The following is an 8727-nucleotide window of genomic DNA, read 5'->3' on the forward strand; positions in this document are numbered from 1 at the left end:
GAGAATGACCAGAGAATTATGAAAAGCTCTAGCTTAGCCATCCTGAAAACACAATATACTGCATGGTCCAATCTGGCGGCTACTGGCCACATGTGGCTATGGAGCACATGAAATGCAGCTAGCTAGTGCAACCAATAACTGAATCTTTATTTTTTACTTTACTTTAAGTTCTGGGATACATGTGCTGAACATGCAAGTTTGTTACATAAGCATATATGTGCCATGGTGGTTTGCTGCGCCTATCAACTCATCATCTAGGTTTTAAGCCCTGCATGCATTAGATATTTGTCTTAATACTCTCCCTCCCCTTGCTCCCTGACCCGCCAACAGGCCCCAGTGTATGATGTTCCCCTCCCTGCGTCCATGTGTTCTCATGAAGAACCGAACCTTTGAGTTATTTATACAAGCACATGTGGCTAGTGGTTAGCATGTTGGACAGCACAGTTCCAGACAGCTGAGCCTCTGAAGAAAAGGGGCCCCGGGAGGTTCTGAGTGACGTGGCCATCACCCCTTACCTTAGTGGTTTGGAGATCCTGTCTCAAGGGTGCATGGGAGTCAGACAAGGATTTGGATGTGGGTCAGCTGAGCAGCAGGTCCTTGGTAGTCTTCAAGGTTATTGCCTGGACTCTCCCTTCCTATGTCTAACAGTGCTGAGCCAAGAGGAAAGCTGATAATTCTCGAGAAATTGAAAATCCAATATAGAGCTAGCTTCTCTGCCACCTTGCCCTTTTCTGAGTGGCACAGCCACTTGTAGCTCCCAGAAAGGCCAAGGCTTTGCATGCTACCTCATTCTTTATTGGGCAAAAAACAGACCCAGCTGTCCTGCCAGGGAGAAAGGAGAGGACCCTTACGAGAAGGAGAGGAGTCCTTCCTGTTTGGATGGTTGCTTTTGAATAAAAGGGGCCCCAGGATCCAATGTGGATTTTGAAGACATTAAGATAGCCCATGAACCTGTGTGTGTGTGTGTGTGTGTGTGCGCGCGCGTGTGTGTGTGTATGTGTATGGGCACAGGTGTGCACGTGCACATGCACACACAGTTCACTCATGAAAGAGCTGACTTTTGGAACATCAGAACAAGATGCCTTGGTCTGGAAAAACTGGAGGCTTTGCTCCGTTTTAATTGGGTTCAAAAAGATGATGAACCAAATCTGCCTCTGGGTTTGCTTTTGAAACTCATGTTGGAATTTATTTCAGAATATTATTCCATAAGCAGAATGCTGCTTATGGAAGCGATGGTGGATTTTGCCCTGAGATTTTTTTTTTCTCCAATTGCTTTTCAACTCTAGCAGCAATAAATGGCCCAAACCAGTCACAGTCTTTGTGTGTAAGCTGATGACAAAGGCCACTCTCTACCCACCTCACCAGGCTCTCAACCGACCAATATTTCTTAAACTTGGGACTTTATTGCAGGCAAACGTCTTCATATCCTTTAAAAGATAGACTCTTTCTGGATCCTTCAATTAATTGACTGTGGTGGATACCAGCGGCTCCTGAATGGGCTTTCTGCAGTGGCATGGGCAAGATTAGTTTTCTGCTATCGCCATAATTTACAAGGCTCACATAACCATGTAACGACTTGGTGATTACATGGGAAATATCGTATAAATACATAGTAATTACAAGTTCATGCAGATTACTTGGTATATACATTTGAAGTTACTGAGTAGTTCAAAGATTAATTATCCTGTAACTGGCAGTATTTAAATCATCTTTTCTCGTATACGAATACATTGAGGCTGACTTCAAGGCTGGCGAGGACGGGGATGTGATGAGTATGATCTGAAAAGAAAAAATGAAATTTGACAGGCATGGATTATTTAAAGCATGCATATGTGAGCCGAGCAGCCATTACACTTTGATGCAAATCGTAGGGGAGAGAGCCGGGGGATGGTCTGTAGAGAAAGGTGCTGAACAAAGTAAAGATTTCCTGCTGGCGACTTGAAATTTAAACAAATAATTATTTAAATGGCTGCTCGGCATTATGTTCCGAGTTGTGTGCATTCATGTCAACATCTGGTACCAACATTTTGACAATTCTATTAAAATGCCCCAGCATTCCCTATCTAACACCTGTTAGCTCTAATTTTCTTTCCTGAGAAGCACACCAGTAGACAGGGTAGATTCCAAATCATTTATCACTTTTAAAGTGCTTCCATATGCGCGTTGGACCCAGCCTGGCCCTAGGCAAACGTTTTCTGAATGCATTAAAATTCAGGACTATTTTTTTAAAGTGTAGACACCAATGTTTCATTGAATTCATGTCTGGTAATTATTAGCTTAAATTATGGCTCACACATGACTTGACAAAGTGGACCATGAATTAAAACACACATACACACACACACTTGCACACACCACACATACACACACACCCCAGAACTCTTCAATAGATGCATCCAACTCATACATTGCTAGTTATTGAGATGTCAGTCAGTAATCATTAGGCAAACACTCTTCATGGAGAGAACTGCTAAGAGGCCCAGGCGTCCCAGGAGAGGATCTAAAAATGTCAAAAATGTTACAGTATAAATGAACGACACCAACAAGAGAACATGTGTTAGAAATGCAGGCAATTAGTTAAGATATTACAAGTTTCAACCTCTGAGCAAAACAGGCAACAAAAATTTCCTCTTGACAAAAGGCTACTCATAAGATCAAGTCCATTCCCAGACAATATAATCTCCCTGAATTGGAGCAACACTCCAGCAGGCTGGGAGGGAGGGATGAACCCGGGGGGATTCAGGGGTTTGTAGGGTGTGCGCCCCGGGGTAGGTCCTGCCTTGCCTGAAAATGACTGATTTGACTGCCAGGCTCCTGAAGTGGAGAAATGAAGTCTGCAGTGAAGGAAGTCCTGCGACCCACGGATCCGGCTCATGAAGCTCGCAGGCTGCTCCCGGCTGGAGCTTCGGAATAAAATTTAGAAGGTAGAATGAAATTGGATTGTTGTTTTCAAAGGAAATGAGGTAGCTGCAAAAGGCAGTGGGGAGTGGGTATATATGAGATAGATAAATACTTGCTCATTGCTTTTCAGAGATTTTAAAATTAGATATTGTAGATTGTACAGTTTCTCTCTGTATACACACACAATACATACATATATGTACATATACACACAAATATATATGGAGGTGTTTTAAGCAAAAAAGCAAAAAAAATCCACAACACCCTTCATATATACACATACAGGAAATATATTTTAAGCAAAATACATGATTTGCACTTTGGGTAAGGATTTGAATGGGCCTCTTAGAAATATGAGGAAATACTGTGAATACAAGAAAGAAGGGATGAAAACCTGAGTGCACCAACTCTAAAGATTAAAAAAAAAAATTGTAGACAGTTAAAATGTCCGTCTCTGTACACACGCACACCTACACGTTCACACTTCCTCTGTTTACTAAATAACATTTCAGCACAGTTTTCATCTTATAAGGAAAGTGTTTGAAACTTGGAATAAGTGCACTTAATTAAAGGAAGGCTGTGAAAATGTGCACTAATCTGATATGACTAATAGCAAAGTGCATGAAATTGCTAATTAGAATTTCATTAAAGGTGCTGCTTTATCAGACTGTGAATATCACAACCTTTAAAATTCTTTCAGGAGAGCTTAATTCCTTTTCAAACAGAAATATTCTTTAAAGACATTTGATTTGTTCTGAAGGAATTCATGGCTTAGGTTGGAACTTAAAATGTTGCCGATATTCCAGGAGGTGACATCAGAATAGGAATATAGATCGGGGACTTTGTTTCATTTGCTGATGAATCCCCCTCCCCCACCTCTATGGATTATTGTTCAACAACCAATCACAAAAAATGCAATTGAGTCTTTGGTTTGCTCCATATATAATTTGTTTTCTGCTGAAGCCAAACATTTATTCTCACCTAGCAGAATAAAGGAAAAATTATTTTAAAAAATTTAAAAGTCACTATGAATAAAATTAAACATTTAAATTTTCACATGTGAAAACAAAAAGGACAGCAGACAACACAATATTTTTTCCTTTAAAAAGTCATTCATTTTTTAAAGCCAGTCTTTCTTTAAAAAATAAAACTCTTAAAAAAGGAGTCACCTTTCAATCATAAAATTGCACTTTTCAGAATTGGGTGAGTCCGATGGTAACAACAGCAAATGCATTTTACTCCTTCCCTGACTTGTTTTCCTGGGTTATCAGGTTTTCTTATTTTACATTTTAATTATTCCCTGAACTAAATCTGCATTTCAGCTTGCTTTTTGCCAATCAGATTTTTAAAATTCTACCTTTTTATTCCTTCATCTTTTCTACTTTCGACCTTCTTTTCTGCCACTTTATTTTCATTTGCAAAAGTTACTATAACAGGTTGTTACCCTCTCTGCACAAAGCTTCCAATGTTACCAATCGGATTTTTGTATTTGCTGTTTTTCCTAATTGTTGAAGGGTTCTTACAATCAGTAACTGGGTTCTTTTTAATACTCAAGCTTAATTGAACAGTTACATTTTGTTACTAAAAAGCCATGAATGCTAATGGAAACTACAGCTCACTCAAAGCATGTTTACTTTTACAGAAGTTGTTAAAAAACCAGCTCTGCTCCAAATTTGCTGAACACACCAGTTAACAGTGAGGTAATTTTGGAGAACTGAATATTCTAAATACATTTTAAAGCCTTGGTTTAAAAGCTAATCAGTCATATTTACATGACCACCGTATCTGAAAGGACAGAAAATGAGAACAGAAGTAACTTTGAGAAACAGTGTGATTTCTTTGGACATTTAAACAAATCTCAAGTGGGTTAATTACAGTTTGTTCTGATTTTAACTCCAGCAATAGGAATTTTCATGGCATTTAGATAAGTTATCAACTGGGCTAGGTAACAGATAAAAGATTGCATTTTCTTTGCCAACATTTGGGAGGTACACTTGTACAATAAGTGCAACAATTTAAAAAATCGGTCTAGACTTCAGTGAATGAAAATTATGCTTGTTAACTGTAGTGTCTGGAGTCCGAACTGGTGTGTCAGTCTTGCCTATCCCTGGGCCACCGTCAAACAAAGCTGCTAATTCGAATGCTTTAAGTTTCAAATTGGGAAATATTGTTCTAATATGGCAACAATGGGGCTGTTGTCCTTTCAAGCGCTCTGCGATTACAGGCTCGTTTTATGCAAAACAAATGGCAGGTAATTGAGATTTAATTCTTTTCAAGTAAATTACAGTGAGTGCGTGACACAAAGCTGCGGCGGACCCTCCTTTCTCTGTCAATAGTTGAATTAATGATGGCAGGAGTAAAAACAGCAATTGTGCACAACGGCTCTCCCCGGGTCCCCCACCCCCGCCACGGAGGAACCTGCCAATCAGGCTGCGCCACCACCAGGCTGGGAAGCCTAGGGTCGCCGATGTTCCAGGATGGAGTTCTGGTGTCACCGTGCGGGGGGTCACAGAGTTGGGAACTCGCTCAGAGCCAGGGTCTCTGCTGGGGTCAGCGTCTGTGCGCCAAAGCCAGGGCGCAAACTGCGTGCGCATTGCGGGTACCAGGGGCTTATGGTGCTGGAAATACAAGGCCGAGTTGCCGGCGCAAAGAGTTCCCCGGGCGGGTTGGTGATCCAGCGCGCTTTGATAACAGGTTAACCCGAGCAACCTTCGCTCTGCGAGAGATCCGCCGGAGGGCTCCGGAAGACTGCGGCGCGGCGGAGGGAGAGGCGGGGAGAGGCCCCCTCTGCGAGCACCGTCTGGGCGCAGTACGGTGGGCTGTGCGCTGCGCATCCCCGGGCGATCTTGGGTTCTCAGAGCCTAAGACCTGAGCCGCAGGGCTCCAGTTCTCATCTAGAAGCGGGAGAAGTTCAGGTGGGACAGGAGACACGGGGGTGAGAGCTTTGAGAGGGCCGGCCGGGAAAGTGGGGGTCGCCTGTAGCTGAGAGGGCCGCATGCCGAGGGTCCCGACCCCAGGCTCACCACAGGCAACCTGGCGCGCAGGAAGGGGGTTTGGGATAGAACGTAGCACCGGGCTGAGTGCTCAACAACGATTGAACTGACTTCTGAAGGACTGTGGGCCCTGACCACTTCCCACTGTACTTGGTACAAAATCCAAACTCCTTCCTGAGGCCCATGGGAAATATGTTCTCAGACTTTTGCCGGGGCGTCTGCTCTAAAGTGCTCTGGATTTGAAATGCCAGGATGGAATCCTGCCTGCCCTGTCCTTAAAGGGTGACTTGGAGCAGATTCCTTAACCTCTCTGGCCTCCCAGATGTAAATGGAGTTAACGAAACCCCACCTTCAAGGGCCCTTATGGGCACTTCATGAGCTACCAATAGAGTGCTTAGAATGTGGCCTGGCACAAGGTACAATGCCTAGTGAATATTAGCAGGGGTCACTCCGCCTTAGCCGTGTCCATCTTCTTCATTTTCCTGGACCTCCCTAAACGTGTCCTTGCCACGGGGCCTTTGTACTTGCAGGCAGAGCTCTTGCCCTGCCCGTCATGGCTCTACTTCTGGCCTCAGCTCATCCTTTCTAGATGAGAGGTCTTCACCACCATCAACCACCCCACCCTTCGCTTTCATAAACCTCTTTGTTTTCTTCCTAGTGTTTTTCTTGATCTGAATGTTTTTCACCATTTGCTTAGTGTTTTTTGACTGTCTTCTTCTCCACAAAATGTAAGTTCCATGAGAATGGGGACCTTGTGTTCTTGTTCTCTGCAGGTGCCCAGCACTTTGATCAGTGTCTGCTTCATAGTAGGCACTCAAATACTGTGGAATGGATGAATGGAGTCACTTCCTTTCCAACATGGTTGAACTGCCTCCTTTCTAAGTGCCAAAGTCTGTTTTACAAGGCTGTAAGTGAAATCACTGACATGGAAATTATATTTTCAAAATTAAAGGAACAATTTTCTAAAGAAATCTAGGTTCTCAAGAAGGGTGCCAGACGACTGGAGACTTTTCTCTTTGTCACCATCTTTCTACCCTGACAAATTCTGACTGTGGGCTGGAGCCAGCTTCTGTGAACTCTCTCCACAGCTCCCTCTTCCTGAAGATGGGGCTTGAGGGATGGTACAGGGGCCTTTTGGATTCCTCTCCAGTTGAGGGCTGTGCTGGCTGTGGCCCAGCCGGGCCCTAGCAACCCTCTAGACCTCCACCAACAGTGCAGCAATGCCTGCTTTATCTGCCCTTCGATGCCCCCTTCCCCCTCCAGTGACTGCATCTTGTGGCACTGGCCTTTGTCCTCAACCTCTTCGGTCAGAGCTTCTCTGTTCCTTTGACTGCCCCTCTTGTGGCTTGGCATTAGTCACAGATTCACACCTGCTTTTTCTTCTCCCCAGAGCCAGCTGCTTTAGACTGGCTCCTGCTAGGCTTGCCAGGCCGAATGAGGGAGCCTGAGGGGCTGGGTGGGGCTGAGATGAGTCAACCGGCCAGGGTTATTGTATCTCAGTGCCCCGGCTGGAGCCAGGGGTGGAGTGTTTCCAAAACTGGCCTGCCTCCTGTCTCATGCTATTTATTTACTCAGTGAGATCATTGTAAACAATGAGTATCTGGGCCACAGTGACCATCCTTGGTGGCAACTCCCATCCCAGGGTCCTATCTTTGGGATCGAATTTGGAGAGGATCTCTTGCTATCCAGAGAACAAGAAACATAAATATTCAACTTATTCACGTATCCAAAGGCAGTTGCTTAGCACCATTGGGCACAGTAGTGGGTGCTGGGGACACAGATACAATAATAGCTAACACTTGTTTAGCACTTCCCATGTGCCAGGAACTGTTCTAGGCGCTTCATGTGTGTTACATGACTTCATACAATACTCACGAATAGGTTATTTTATTGTCCCCTTATAGCAGGAAACTGAGGCTCAACACAGAAACAGATCACATGGCCAGGAGGTTGCAGGGTCTGGGCTTGGAACCAGGACCTACCCTCCTAACCATCATGCTGCACTGTCCCTCTGTTTCAGTCCCCAAAAGGGTTAGGAAACAGCCTCAGCCCTCTCGGGGCACAAAGCCACAGAAGCAAACTGAGAAGGTGGGTGGGAGGGGGTAGTTCCGTGCATAGGAGATCAATAGTGACATATTTCAGCTCTTACTACATACCAGGCCCTGTTCTAACTGCTTAACACATATTATTAGCTGTTGAAATCTTCGCAGCAACCCTAGGTGGTGGGGAGTAACATCACCTCCATTTTATAGGTGAGGCAGATCCTACAGCTTGCCCATGATCTCGGGGCTAGAAAGTGGCAGAGCTGGGATTTGAACTCAGAGACCCTTTGCTCCAGGGTCCCTGCTGTTACCCTAACCATGTGTGAGGCCTCTGTTGGAGACTCATGGGGCCCACGTGCTGATGTGCAGGCAGCCCAGAGGGTGCTGAGTCTCTGATTGCTCAGGTGTTCAAAACACCCTGTGCTTAGAGTTGGAAGACCTGGCTTAGAGCCCCAGAGCTGCTGCTTCCTAACTGAAACCCTTGGGGAATCTCTATTTCCTTGTTTGTAAACAGGGGTATTGAGGTCAGCTCTACCTGCCCCCCAGGGCCACTGTGAATGAGGATTAAAGAAGATAACATACAGGGAAGCGCTCTGTGAAGTGCAAACTGCTGACCTCAGAAACACTCAGTTCCATGGCTCTGGTCCATGCTGGGCAGCCAGGTGACCCACCCACGTCAGAGTTCATGCCCTCTAGTTCAGGATGCATGGCACATGGAAAATGAAGAAGTGATTTTAAAATAATGCAAAATGGCTATAAAAATAAAATAATAAGATGTCTCATTTGATGAT

The sequence above is a fragment of the Theropithecus gelada genome, chromosome 9 (assembly GCF_003255815.1).
Source record: "Theropithecus gelada isolate Dixy chromosome 9, Tgel_1.0, whole genome shotgun sequence".
Classification (NCBI taxonomy): domain Eukaryota; kingdom Metazoa; phylum Chordata; class Mammalia; order Primates; family Cercopithecidae; genus Theropithecus; species Theropithecus gelada.